Genomic DNA, 15720 nt, shown 5'->3' with positions numbered 1-15720 from the left:
AAGTGTAATTTGGGTAAGTCTTTATGGCATGGAATTAAATGGAGCCATTCTTGGGTCTCCATGCAAGATTAGTTCTAGAACCCCCACGGGTACCCAAATCTGGAAATTCTTAAGACCCTTCTAGGAAGTGGTAGAGCAATTAGTATGTATTAATAATTTGAAAACGTTTAACAATTATTTTCTATCACTTGAGGACAAACTACTTTCAAAGCTCCTTGGCGCTAATGCTCATGTCTTCTTTCGGACAATGAGATGTCATAAAAGCCACCCCGTTCTCAGGCCCTAGTCCGGATGGCTGCTGTCCCTGTCCTCTGACCACTGTGACTGTTACCAGTTCAGGCAGTGGCTACTCTCCTAAGCTGGGATTTAGAAGACAAGGTGGACTTCCCCTCCCTTGGTTTTCCATCCTCAACAGATATAAATCATTTTGTAATTGGGAATTTTTTTTTTTTTAAAAAAACTACAGAACGATTAGCCCATGCTGACCAACGCAAACAACAAATATTTATTATATTAGAATATCAGTATGTCACCAAGCTATCCCAGCCAGTAGTAGCAGAGCACAGATATGACAAATAGTTATCTGGCTCTAAAGACCATGATGTTGACAGGATGCTTTTCTTAGCTTACTAATATACTTTTAATCTCCATTTAATCTTATCCTAAATAGCACAAGGCAGCATGACAGACATCAAACCTTGATCTCTTATGACATCCAGCATGGTTCACGGTTCATTATATGTATATGTATATATACATATAATCATTACTTTGGATATGTTACATATTTATTTATATGTATATATACATATACATACATAGCCATATGCATATGGCTGAATATATATGTATATATTCATATATATTTGTATATATATGTATATATTCAGTAGCAGATATTCATTCAATACTGACTTATAAAATCTTCCTAACCTACTTTATGAATGGCAGGCCAAGCATGAATCTTTTAAAATCATAAAATTGTTATGGCAGATTTTATATTTATTCCAGATGAAATTTTTCGTAGTTGTAAGCTGCCACGACTTCTCCAGAACTCCTCTTTTCAAAGGTGGCCCCACTTCCTGTTTCCTTGACTGCATGTGGGCTGGACCTGGTGACTTCTTACTAAACAGCATATAGGGGGGTGGATAGTGTATGACTAGCTAGTTCTTTCATGGCCTTCCATGAGTCATTGTGATGGGAACCAGCGAGATGTTGTGACAAACTCAGAAAGTTCTGTGGAGAGGCCACTGTAGCCAGAGTCACATTCATGACCTTGGAGGTCGGGGAGCTGTAGATGACTGTACTCTGGCTTTCACAATACTGGGCTCCTCACTCTCAGGAGCTACCTACACAAGGCAGCCTTGCCTTTTTAAAGCTTACAATGTTCAAGGTCATCTGCATTTGCAGTCGCTATGCTATCCATGTCAGACCTTTCTGGGAAAACCCTGGCTTTGTTGTGCTACAAGATAACCAAGGACATGGGTTACACTTGTACAATGGTGGGAATGAACGCTTGCCAGCAAGTCCATAGCTGGCAAAGTTGCACATGTAGGGACCTTGAATTGTAATATCGATTTAATGAGGAGAGGTTCAAGTGCTCAGGTTTGTTTTGTTTTTTAAAGTTTTATTTATATGAATACACTGTCACTGTCTTCAGACACACCAGAAGAGGGCATCGGATCCCTATACAGATGGTTGTGAGCCACCATGTGGTTGCTGGGAATTGAACTCAGGACCTCTGGAAGCAGTCAGTGCTCTTAACTGCTGAGCCATCTCTCCAGCCCAAGTGCTCAGTTTTTTAAAGTTGGTAATTTTCTTTCTTCTTTTTTTCTTTTTCTCACTGCATCTTTGATTTATTCAAATAGGCTGTCTCTATTTGCTCTCTGGAGTTTAATACATTTTAATAGTTTATGCAGCAGGCTTTTTTCTTCTTCTGTGGTAGGCTCCTTCTCCGCTGGTTTCTTGGTAACCACCTTGTTCCCTGCAGGTTTCTTCAGCTTCCTGCCTTTCCTTTCTTGCCTGCGGCTGGCTTCTTGTCTGCAGTCCCCTTCTCTGGAGCAACCTTCTAGGATTTGGCTGCCAGCGCAGCAGCTGCTGCTTCCAGCTTTTTCACCCGAAGTTTGTGATTTCTGGCTTGGTGAAAAGTTGGTGATTTTCAAAAGGTTCTACCAATAGGGCATTTAACAGTGGCTGTGAGATGTCCTAAGGTGGGGACTGTCTTCCCAGCCCTGCTCATCCTTCCAGGTTACCTGTGCTGAGACAAGGTAGCATTCTCACCTGCTTTCTTTCAAGAATTCCAACCTGACCTCTGCCGCTCTCACAGGCAAAGTTTTACTATCACAGGACACTGTGAGGGGAAGGAATTGAGCTCTCTTCTCATTGTGTTTGTCTCTACAGAATTGATTTTTTTCCCCCAAAAAATTAGTTCAGTAGTAAGAGAGGGCTGGCTGCAACTTCAGGTAGAGAATACTTTGTCTTTTGAGAGTTATTTTTCATACCACGTCCTAGTACTATAGCCCTCAGGATATCACAGGGGAATTGGTAGTCCTGGGGCAAGGCCAGTCAGCGCCCTCTGTTTTCTGTGTTCTGGAATGTTCTTTCCCTCACAGGCAGTGCAGTGGTAGGTATCCTCTGTCTCAGTGTCCTTTTGTCCACTGGGGTGCTTGCTCTGGATTGGGTTAAAGCAAGCCCCATTTATGCCGGTCTCACTAGGGCCACTTCCTGCTCCAACTCATGTGAGTCTGCAGCTTTGTTTAGAAACTTGCAAATCATCAACGGGAAACTCCAGAGCAGAGCTGTGAAATAACTGTGGCCCAATAGTGATGTAATAAATTCTTTTCAAAGTAACATTAAAAGTAGTCTGGGGAGCGGGGACAGGAGAAAGAGAGACTGAGAGACAGAGAGATTGAAAGAGGGGAGAGGGAGGAGGAGAGGGCAGAAGGGAGAAGGGAGAGGGAGAAAGACAGGTGGAGACTAGAGAGAGAGGACAGAAGGGGATGGAGGGAGGGAGGGAGGGAGGGAAGGAGAGAGAGAGAGAGAGACAGAGGGAGAGAGAGAGAGAGAGAGAGAGAGAGAGAGAGAGAGAGAGAGAGAGAGAGAGAGAGAGAGAGAGAGAGAGAGAGAGAGAGAGAGAGAGAGAGAGAGAGAGAGAGAGAGAGTTAATAGCCTGCCAACTCCTGCCACCTATCAGGACCCCTGGCACTCTCTGCCTGACTGGGGATAGGATCCCAACATTGACTGGGCAGCTTTTCAGGCTCCTTGTCCTTGGCAGGGCTGCTGGAGGCTGCCCTCTGAGGGAGCACGTGCGGCCACTGCCTGCAGCTATCAGTTGTTGCTTGGGTGATACCTCTCTGGAAAAATATACCCAGTGTCAGTGACAAGCGGCTACTGGTGGGTGTTTCTGTACACAACTACCGTGTGGGAGGGCTCAAGGGGGATGCCAGGTATCGTGACGATCACCTTAGAGAGAATATGAAAGCCACTGTACCTGAACTGTAGTGCCCATTGGTGCCAAAGGACACACAGTACCAATGCTGCGAGCCAGTGTTTTAAATCTTCCTGGAAACTTCCTATAAATGTTGCCACTTGAGGGATCTATTCTGGAAGAAAAATATAGCATGTCCTCCTGGGACACGGCGTGGATTCCATTCCGAATACTGTGTATGGGATCGAGTGTGGCGATACTTTTATCACCACAATAAAAGAGTTACGAGCCAATTCTTCATATATAAGATCTCCACCAGCATGCACCTTCTCCTTTCTCTTCCGTTTCATTCCTGTTATTTCTTTCCCTCTCTTTACACTTTCTTCTCTGTTCTCCTTTCCTTTACAACACCTCTGATACCAGACAAAGGGCATCTGGACTCAGTCTTTGTGGTACGATACAAAATAATACATAAACACCTTTGTGAAGGCAGCTCAAACCCCATGTTTTCTATTAAAAAGTCATGTTCAATCTTCACTGTTGATAGAACGGAATAGCTAACGCAGGGAACATTGTATATCAGAAAGGTCAATAGTTATTATGAGCTACAAATATATTTTTTTTATCCTTCAGGCTGTTTAGTGCATATCACAGCATGAGCAGCTGTCTCCTTTAATGCTTTTAAAATTAGAATTCCCAAAGAAGAAGAAAAAAAATTATAGTTGCCGTGATTGCTCTTTGCTTTTGTAAGTTTACTTTAATATACTATTTTATATACATGGAACCTTCTGTGCAGCCTACTCATGGAGTGGTAACTGGTAACCAGTATCCAGGTGAACTACCGTGTTTCTCTTCTTAGCATTCCGGCCAAGTCTCTGTCTCAGGCACACATGTTGGCCAGGCTCTGTATTTCAAAATGGAGGTACCTAGAGGAGCCTGAAGAAAGGAGGTAGCCACCACGCAGCTGCACTCTGCCTTTCCTCGCTGGTAAGCAAGCATAACGGTGCTGTGAGGTGGGAGCAGCTTCATCTCAGCAGAGGCAAGGTCAGGAAATGGACCGAGCCTCTGCAGCCAGGACAGCGCTGCCCTGTCCAAGCGCATGGATGAAGAGCAAGCACACCTTGTAGATTTTCAAAGGCTGCTCTCTCCTCCCTGCCCTGGAATGTTTTGCCTTTGCTTATCATGTCGCCCCACAAAGATAATATTAATATTGTAAATATGTGTATGTATACATCCAATATTTTATTATAGCTTGCTACTTTTTTCAGTTATATTAAATGGTTATTGAATGACTCTAATAGTGGAAATGATATATATATACATATATATGTATATAAGTATATATCTCTCTATGTATATATATGTATATATATATCTATATATACACACATACATATACATGTGTATATATAGAGATATACATACATATATATGTATATGTGTATATATAGATATATATACACACACATATATATACATATATATATGGCTGTGTTACTTCCGAATATTTGTTCAAAGTTAAGATATACTTCTTGTCTTCAGTGGAGGACTTCCTGGGTTGGAAGCAAGGGAAGAGTTTGTGAACATGACTGAAGCACTCAACAGCTCTTAGGTGTCCCCACTGGAGATATTCTGAGATACCAGCTTCCACAGAAAGAGTGGGAAAAGACTGAGTTAAGCAATCTTCTCTCCTTGGTGATTTTTGGTGTTAAAAATAAAGGGCCCAGAGCATGTGTACTGATTATGCCACTAGAGCTTAGAGTTGTGCTCGTTGGAAATGCCAGCTGAAAAAACTTAGAGCTAAGAGATATTTAATCAGTACAGAGAAAGAAGTGAAACTTCTGAGATGGGAGAAACAGAGAAGATAGGATGAGTAGGAGGCGAAAAGAAGGACTGGGAAGTGAGAGTTACGAGTGCGCTGGGAGCACTGTGCACTGTACTGTCAGTCAAGGGAAGGATGGTGAGAGACTGAAGTTGGATGAAGAGGTTGTGATAGACCATTTGGAAAACCAACAGGTATGAGCAGAAAACAAATATTAAGATGATGCAGTGACCACCGGAGAAGAATTGCTACAAGTGGGGGTCTAGCCTGGCTTCCATAGTGAGACCTTGTCTCACAGGAAAAAAAAAAAGATTACGTCTGTGTTTGTTCTACAGTACTATGAGGTTATGGTCTTCATGTTATTAGACACTGTTAAGACAGCAAATGGATACTGGGACTCTAGGGACCAGCTGTAAAACAAACATTTTAAGAGAACCTTCGTTTGTTCTTGTCATTACATCATTTTTTTAAAAAAAGCACCATTTTTAGTGGTTATACAATATTTCTTCAACATCGATCTTACAGCTTTGCTGTTGTTTCTTAGGGTAGATCCCTTGAAAGAATCCTATTAGCCTAAAGGGCAGGAACTGATTTTGTTTTTTTAAAGGCTCTTAATATGTCTAGACAAACAGATTGCCTGAGAAGTTGTCCTGTGTCACTTGATATGCTTGTCAGCCATGTTCAATGTTGTTACTGTGACAGTCATCTCAAAATATGTGTTTTCATTTGATAAGAAGACCAGATGAAAGAGATACAGAGGAAGATACTTATGGGGAGCTTGCTGATAAGCCATACGCAAATACATCTTACATGTTTAATTTGCATTTCTATTTTTAGTGAGGATGAATTACGTTTTTAATACATATTTATTGGCCATTTGAATGTTTTCAGTTAGTCATATATTTATGTTCTCTAGTTTCTAATTGGGCTTTTAGTATTTTGGTTTTCAGTTTGAACGAGATCCTTGAATATATTAAGGTTATTAACTTTGACACATTTCTTGACAATATCTCCCTATTTGTTTGCCATTTTCTCCCACTTAGCTTATGACATTAATCGGCACTGGTATAGTTTAAGACTTACATGCATGTTTTTTCCTCCATAAGTTTTCCTCAATTTCTTTTTTAACAGAATCTATCTATCTATATATTTATCTTAAAAATGAAGCCCAGTGAATGTTCAAACTCAAGGTGAGTCATTGACTCTTCAGGTCAAGGAACTTTGTGTTTAGTAGATTCCGCCATGAACTTTGATCCTGGCATGCTGCCACCTTGTGGTCGGAGGTATGAAGAACAGGAGCTGTGCCTCTGAACCAGGTCAGCGAAGGATATGCATGGTGACAGACAACTGCACTGTGAACAGGGACAGAATGCTATTTGCTTTTTTTTTTTTTTTTCGAGACAGGGTTTCTCTGTGTAGCCCTGGCTGTCCTGGAACTCACTCTGTAGACCAGGCTGGCCTTGAACTCAGAACTCCACCTGCCTCTGCCTCCCAAGTGCTGCTATTTGCTTTTAAAAAATGTTTATTTTATGTGTATTTGTGAATGCCTGCATATATGTGTGCATCATGCTGGGGCCTGGTACCTGAGGAGACTAGAAGAGGGCATGGAATCCTTTGCAACTGGAGTTACAGGTGGTTGTGAACTACCTGAAATAGAGGCCAGGACCAGAACTCAGGTTCCCTCTTACTCTCTGGGTCATCTCTTCTGCCCCATTATTAGTATTTTTTTTTTTTTTGAAGAGCAATTTTTAAAGCTTTTGCAACTTAGGCAAAATGGTGTGGAAATGGGTAGCAGAAAGAAAATACGACCACTCCTTTTTTGCATAAGAGCGACTGAACTGAGCTAGTCAGAACACTGCTATGGTTCAACAGTGTGGCCTAGAGAAGAGTGGGGCTCAGTGAGGGCTCGAAGGAATGGGGCTTGTGGGAAAGCTGGTGGTGACTGGAAAGCTTGCTTCTAATTAGAATTTCTAGAGAAAATTCAGTGCAAACTAGAAATTTGGATTTTTGGATAAACAATAAGTTTATTATTATTATTATTATTATCATCATCATCATCATCATCATCATCATCATCATCACCACCACCACCACCACCATCATCATCATCATCATTGTTATTACTTAGTATGATCCAAAATTGCATATGTTTCAAATTGAACTAGTAATCTTGTATTTTCGTTTGCTTGTTAGGCCACCCTTGGCCTAAGGGAAAGTTTTGTATGACTTCAGTGATGTGTTCAGTAGGGATGTGAATGGGCGAGGGGTGGTTTGGAAGATAGGCCCAGGCTCCATGAGCTTCCATGATGGAGAGAAAGCTGAGCCTTTTCACTGTAGGGAGTGGGAACAGTGAGCTACAGTTGTGGACTTAAGTGTTATCTGGTATGAGGGGCTTATTTCAGATTCATCCTTTCAAGAATGAGGCCTAGCACAATGGTATACTTTCATTTTCTACTCTCTCTCTCTCTCTCTCTCTCTCTCTGTTTGTGTGTGTGTGTGTGTGTGTGTGTATGTGTGTGTACTCACCACTCCTGAAAGTAATGGCATCTCCTGCCAATTTACTGATCTGTTCCCATAGAAGGAATCTGGGTGTGGGTGGCTGGGATTTGCTGGTTATACTATGGCTGTATCCCAGAGCATCTTGAAATGGTTACTTTTGAGATGTTTTTAGATAGAGGTACTATATCAAATCTATCATCAATAAGGAATTGGAAGCTATTTATTGGGGAAGAGTCTTAGTAGCATTATTTTACTTGGTAATAATTTAGAGATGCCAGAAACTGGAGATAACTCAATGATTGTCTTCATCTCTTATTTTGCTAATGAGTATCTATTTAGGACATCTTTAATTAAACACATTTTCCTGTCTCGTGATCCCAATAAGTTTCGATGGCCAGGGTTTCGTCTCCTGACCTAAAGCCTTCCAGTCTTCTGCAAGACATCATTCACTCTCCTTTTGTTGTGAGGAGGTCAGGGTCTCACCATCATTGTCCTCACCTGCTAATGTGTGTGGGGGGCACAATTTCCATATCTGAACTCCACATTAGGGCATTTGTGTATTTTCTTCAAGGCTATGCATAATCTTCCCAAGTGGTGGGGATAAAAAAAAGCTGTCATATTTTAACGAGTCCATTTACATAGCTTGCAGTTAGACCTGCCATGAAACTGCCTTCTCTTCCTCAATTAAAAAAGATAAAGGCCATTGCTACCGGTCATCAGGGAAATGGGGGTAAAAACTGCCTTTTCTCTCAAACTGGGGGCAAAGCAAATTTGTTGATATTAATCACTACTATTTTTTTCCTGTTTCATAAGACAGGGGTGATCTTTTCAAATAGAGCTTTCTAATGACACATATAATTCATGTATTTAATATATGAAATTAAATTAAATATAAATGCACCATCAACATTTCAGGATCATATCAGTGGACTTCTGAAGCTAAACTGTATATATTATGATGTTAAGTAACTATTTTCAAAGCTGCTACCACATATTCCCTGTTGCCTGGGAGCTGGATGCTCTCTCTCTCTGCATTCTTCATAATTGTTTCATGCTTAATTCCCTCAACTGCAGGGGCTCCAGATATTTATGGCTACCCTTGTTCCAGGTCTTCAATTATTTGACCTTACTCAAGAATGAATCTGTCTGTAACAGTAGGCTGTCCTTCACCCACTACTCCATTTTATTCTTTCCTTTCTTGCTAACAAACTCCATTTGCATATCATTAGTAAAGTTCTGCTATTTTTCAGAACTGAATTTTGGAACTGATACATGAATTTAGATCATATACATAAAGAAAATGGCCCTGCCATGGCGTGTGCCTGTTTCCTTGTTATCCAGTCCAGTTACAATCAAAGCTAAATAAACTTGGAAAAGTTTCCCTAAAAGGATCGGTTATTTACATGTAAAACACTTGAGACCAAGTGTGCTTTTCTGCTGCAGTGAGTCTGTGAAATGTTTTGGATTCACTGTACAAATACTGGGTAAGAATTATAATGATTGGTGATGTTCACAATTTACATGAGAAATAATAGTGCCTTATTTTCACCTGGAAAATGTACATGTTTCATTTGCGTGTTAAAACCGTGCATGCTAAATTCATGTTATACTTGAAAATTATGAACATCCGGTGTTCTTGGTGAAGCAACTCATATCTATTTGTAGGGGAAGTTAAACTAGGTACACACACTCACCAGTGTAGGCCTGGAAGGTCTGTATTTGGATGCTGGGTCTTACCCTATAAAGCTTTGATGTTATTGTTGACACAAATAACCAGCATCTACAGTACTTCTTCTGAAAGTAGAATGTTGCTCCTTGAGCAGGCAAAATAGCTCTGTCTCTGTACACACACACACACACACACACACACACACACATACACACACACACACAGAGAGAGAGAGAGAGAGAGAGAGAGAGAGAGGGCAAGACAGAGGTGATATAAAAAAGAAATGATCTTTCCATCAAAAGAATTTTAAGAATTCTAAGAAGCATACTTTTTTTTTTTTCCTAGACAGTTTGAAGTCTGGTGTTTTAGATACATGTAAGTCCAAAACATAAAATTAGCAATACAAATTCTTGCTACTCTGACAATTATTTTCCTTTCTCTTTTAGCTTGTTGAAGAAGAGAGCAAGCATTTAGACACATGCAGAATATGTAATCTCAGCAAGGTGATATTCTTGGGATTTTCCATATTTATTTATATATATATTTCCGCCATTGTGTTTTCACTACTCAAGAGCCCAGGCTGTTATTTTTTTTTTCTCGAAGTCTGAAGATCACCCCATGGATTAACAAATGATTGAGGATTCACTCTTAAAAGACTCTTTAAAAAACTGTCAGAATCAGCCTGAGACAAAGATTTATTATGAACTATTTAAAGGGCTTAATATATGTATCCCCAATGAGCCCTTGGAGCAAACTAAAAAGAAGAGTGGAATTCTCAAAGAATAGAAAAAAAAATTCTCCAATGCCCCACTTTCTTCACACCATGATTACTGTTTACTCAAAGGATAAAATGCCTAACCTGTCACACGGAGTCTTCAGAAGCCACCTTCCTGCTGATATACAGTAAAAACAAAACAATGAAGAGCGACAGTAATGTGTGCGAGAAAGGCAGCTGTAATTTACTTCCTAACCTGTTCACTAACACACTAATGTGCCTACATCTTGTAGCAGGAGCTGATCCCTGACCCATGCAGCAATCAAACAACTACCCAAGTGTTGGCTGTCACAGAAGCTGGGACCATCACCTTAATTATATGTTTCCCGGATAACAAGCCTTCCCTTAATGAGCAACTTTTCTCTTGTGTGTGTTCCAGCCCACCCCTTCTGTCCTTGAGAAAGACCCATTGCAGTTCACTGTGGCTGGAATCTGTGAAGCATATTCATAACTACCCTTCCTAACAGGCAATGGAGACTGCCTGAGCAGCCTATCTGCTTCATGAAGATGCCAAGACATAATTGAAATTATAGGCAAAGACCCTCAGGAGACTCCAGAGGAGAGGAACTCAGAACCAAAGGAGAAGTTTGCAGTGAACTCAGAAGCCAGCCTTTATCTCTCCATTATTACTATTTTTATTTACTTATTTGTGATTGATATATAATAAATAACAACAACAATAATGACAATAACAGCAATAATAACAGATTGCCTCTAAGGGATTTATATTTGGCAATGAGGTTTTCCTCCTCTCTAGTGGGGATGATTTCTATTTGAACCCTTCCTTTATTTTCTTGTCCCTGTAACAATCCCTATCTCTGGAGTGACTTGGAGCTTACACCTGATACCCAATGTGGATAAATAAGGAGACTTTACAGGGAGGTTCTACCTGAAGCTTGGGTGAAATTGTGCCTTCCAACGGAAAGAAGGCAAAGAGCAGAGGGCAAAGAGTGAGAGCATCATTGTGATGTGGAGATTTATTTCTGTAATAGCCCTAGCTCATCAGAAAAGAAAATGCTATACACCCCGGTGACCAGTTAAAGAGGAGGGATGGGACTTGGCAATCAGATTTATTGATTCGATTCCCATTTTATTTTAATTTCAACAAGAACCTACTTCTTTTTCTTTCCAATAGGTTACTGCATTCTCTGCAAGACAGTTTTGGTATATTTGGTAGAGTAGATAACCATATATGTGTCTTTAAAGAACTTGGGGCAGGGAGACTGCTCAGTTGGTGAAGTGCTGGCACACAGCATGCACACCTTACTTCAGTGGTGACCCTCAGAACCTATATAAAAGGCAGACACATGCCTATAATCTTAGGGTGGGGACAGAAGGATCCCTGGGGGTTGTGGGCCAGGCAGTCTAGATGAATTGGTGAGTTTCATGTTCAGTAAGAGACCCTGTCTCAAAAAATAAGGCTATGACTGATAGAGAAAGGCACTCACTATCAACATCTGAGCTTCATGCACCGCCAACACACAAGAACGAACATATGTGTATGAATGCATGGGCCACACACACTCACACAGACTCTAATATGTACATATTCGAGTAGAGTATATGAACCAATCCAAGTAAATCATGTAGGTCAGCACATGCTAAGACCTACTATGTGACAGTTTTTAGTCGTCGATGATAACATCTCTGCAGGCTGATTCCTGACACCCATTTTTAAGATCACTGGGTAGATGAGAGAGTAGCAAAGGTTGATGGTGCTTGGTAGTAGGCTGGCTCTCAAAATAGAAAATCCCATTCCAGAAAACCTAAAGTGGTGTCTTCAGGCAGGACCAAAACAGGGAAAGCAGAAGTGTGGGGTAGCGGCTGAGCAGGTTTCATGACATCAGGAAGTCTGTGTAGACCTAAAGTCTTAGGTCAAGCATGTGGGTAGTAGCTTTTTTGTTGTTGTTGTTGTTGTTGTTCTTGCTGTTTTGTTTTTCCATCTATCCCCTTCATGAGGTTAAGGGCATAGTGTTACTTGGATCACAAACTTCCAGAAATTGTTGGGGTAGTCAAATGCACATGAGGGTGAGGTTTACTAAGTCCAAGTTAATTCTGAGCTGCACACACTGTTATGAGGTAAAGTGCAGATCTGACTACTATTAGAAACCAACCGAGTCTACCATGGCACAATTTGTTCTCAGGATTGATACGTACTGCCCTAACACTATGGTAGTGGTGGTGGTACCATCAGACACATTAGAGAAAAGACTTCTAGGTTGATACAATTCAGAGATACATAGCTACTGTGAACTCAATAAAGACAGGAAGAGAATTTTAGTCCACGGTTTTGCCAGATAATGGGGATTAATATATGTATCGTGAGAAAATGCAAATGTAAAAAAAATGAAAAAAAAAAGACAGAGTAAGGAGAGGGAAAGAGAGAAGGCTGAAAAGCTAAAGCTCTCAGAGGGATGAGGGAAATACACTGTAATCATACAGATAAGTTATACAAAACTTGGTGTGCTGAGGAAACAGGAGAAAAGGCAGGGAAGGAGGGAACGTTCTTTTACAGCCACTTCATATGTCTGTGCTGACAAGCTGGCTGCTGGTTCTGGGCTGTATAAGCTAAAATACAATCAACTTCCTAGGCCCAGACAACTGAAAACACATGAATTAACACATATTTGGACACTTCCCTCAAAAAAATACAATCACCACAAAGACAGGTATTTCCAAAATTGGCAACTACTATAATTTAAAACCTAAACAGTGGGTGATTGGTTAGAGTTTTCTCAATAGCCATTTTATTGTGGTGAATGCCAGCTTTGAGGTGCAGGGGATTAGGATTAATGCCAGGTGATTTACATACACATTTAATTGAGTTGTCACAACAGCCTTTGAGATAAGCACTTTTATTTTTCCCATTTTAAAGAGGATCCATTGTCTATGACCACGCACTCTAAAAACCCCACGATTGCTCGTGTAGCATGCCTTAAACCCGAATCTAATCTATTCATTGTAATTTACTTAGAAATCTTTAGCTTTCTGCATTTCTGCCATGGTGCATTTCTGAGGCCCGCTGTATGGAAATGGAAAAGAACACGTGAGAGTTCTGGCAGGGAGATGGAACAGATTTAGAGCGATTTTAGTTTATTTTCTAGATTTAATGAAATATGTACTATTCTATGATAGTCACTCTGTCTACCCATGCTTATGTTTAAAGGGCTGACACCCACTTTTCTAAAGGTCCCAAAACAGTGAGGTGTCCTCTGAATAGTTCAGATTTCAGAGTGACGTCAACACTGAGTATCAGGGATTGCCTACAAAGGTAGGTGTAGCTGGACTCTAGGATTCCTAATTTGAGGAAGCAGCCTTTTTCTGCTTAGTGGCTCTCTCTCTCTCTCCTTCTCTCCCTCTCCCTCCCTCTCTTTCTCTCTCCCTCTCTCCCCCCTCCCTCTCCCTCTCCCTCCCTCTCTCCCTCTCTGTCTCCCTCTCCCCCCTCTGTCTTCCCCCTCCTTCCCTCCGCACTGTCCGCCCCCCTCTGTCACACTAGGGAGTGGACAGATACCTTGTATGTTACTGGTCAGTTCCTATGTCTATGTAAATCTCACCATGGTTTTCAAGCTCAAAGGTGTTCTCTGGCACACTCGGCTCCCTTAGTGCCTTCTCTTCCTCTAGGTGACTTTTCAAGTGCTGTCATTTGTCAGTTTATCCTCTCCAGAAATCCACTTTTAAAAATTGCTGAAGGTTCATATTGCTTTCCTGACATAGTTGGTAACACGTAAATGGAGCAGGGCTCTGGTTAATTAAAAATCTCAGAATTACAGATGGATGTAAGAAAATGTAAAGGAGGCCTATTCTGAAGTGACAGCCAAGGGTATATTGAAGGATAAAAAAGAGGGGGCACTGCTGGGGGTTACAGTGTCAGGAATGACAGGGAAGAAAAGGAGAATGAACAAGCAGAAGGAACATGACTCAGCAGAAGGAACAAGGAAAAATCTCCCAAACATAGGAGGGGTCATGACTACAAGGTCATATGAGACAGTAGAGTGGACCCTGTAGAGAGGAAAACAGAGTTGTTTGCTGGGTACCTGTGTTTCAGTTTAGAGCAACAAAGTTCTGGGGGATGATGGCCACAGCTGTACCACATTTAGATGCATTTGATGCTGTTGACCTGTAGCTTAAATATGGCCCAAATGGCACCTCTTAAGTCAGGTGTATTTTGCCCCAACAACAAGCATCAGGCCCTGAACTAATGAAATGCAATAAGATTTCAGATGGGAGTGCAAGAGATTAATACAAAAAATATCAAGGATCAAAGAGAGAAAGATGCAAAGGAAAGGACAACTATGGTTTCCATCCAGGCAATGGGGAAGTAAAGGCTGGAGGGCTGTGCTCCAATTATTTATCAATTATACAAATACCCATGAGGTTCTCATAGTCCACTGTGCTCTGGGGCTCAGAAATGGATTATGGCCACTGTCTTGGGAAATATCTGAAGCGACAGAGTCCAGAAGTCAGTGAGATATTGTCTCGCTTTCAAGCAGCACATGACCAATATTGATGTAGTGCTGTTGTGTAGGTAGATGAATACAGTTAATGTGATCCAGCCCAGCCCCATTCAGTTTTAGGATAGATGCTAGACTCACTGCCCAGGACAAGCACCCATCATGGCTGCCCCACAAAGCTACCATAGCTCTTACAAGGCTCAGTGATCTAGAGGAGCCCCCTATGGGTAGAACAAGACAAACAAACAAACAAACAAACAAACAAAAAAACTAGAGTGGGAGCAAGGTGACTTTCTCCGAGTTACCTCATTCCCCAGGGTCAGATTAGGGGTTACTAACCCACTTTTCCCTTGCCTAATACAGATTTGAAAGATACAAACAAGCAAAGCTTTATCATTAATCAGAACGATAAAGGCGATTCACATGTTCATCAGGCACCAAGGACTCATTGAAATAAAATCAGAGTTTACTCTCAAGGACTCAAGGGTTATTGTTTCATAGGACAGCCGCAAGTCATATAATGATCATCATAAGGAAGGCACCGAGCCAGACTCCAAATGCAAGCGGAAACTGTTCCGGAGTGACTAATGCAATAATATTGAGGAATGTCACAGGTCCCTATTATAGTCAAAGTCACTTTAACTAATTGGCTCAGACCATAAAAACATACAATCTGGGTCAAATGACACCACTGCACAAAGCTGTTCTGCACAGACATCGTCTTAAATCAAAGCTTCCCAACAGGAAGGGAGGGAAACGAGGAAGGATGGCTGCTGCTCCTGGGGATCGTGATACAGAAGCGGTCTGAGAGCAGCTAGCTCCAGTCTGTAGACAAAGGTGACATGGGGCTTTCTAGGCATCCTTCGCCCTTCAGAAGCATGTGGCTCTCCATTTCCAAAGATTCCACATGGTTTTGAGTCAGAGCTATCTCATGGTAAGATGCTTGGTCATTCCATCAAGCCTACGAAAACAAGTCCTGTCAATTGCAGACTCTTATAAAGACACAGATGATGCCAGGCAGTGGTGGCACACACCTTTAATCCCAGCACTTGGGAGGCAGAGGCAGGCAGATTTCTG

The 15720-nt window shown here is 41.3% G+C and overlaps 1 protein-coding gene across 17 annotated transcripts in view; it reads right to left on the bottom strand.

Annotated features, from left to right (window-relative positions):
- The window catches only part of Npas3 (neuronal PAS domain protein 3), an 835955-nt gene that overhangs the window by 75120 nt on the left and 745115 nt on the right, over positions 1-15720 (bottom strand). The window lies entirely within an intron of this gene.

The sequence above is a fragment of the Mastomys coucha genome, unplaced genomic scaffold (genome assembly GCF_008632895.1).
Source record: "Mastomys coucha isolate ucsf_1 unplaced genomic scaffold, UCSF_Mcou_1 pScaffold6, whole genome shotgun sequence".
NCBI classification, from domain to species: Eukaryota; Metazoa; Chordata; class Mammalia; order Rodentia; family Muridae; genus Mastomys; species Mastomys coucha.
Note: the sequence above shows the minus strand (reverse complement) of the source record. Positions and strands in the feature narration are given on the sequence as shown.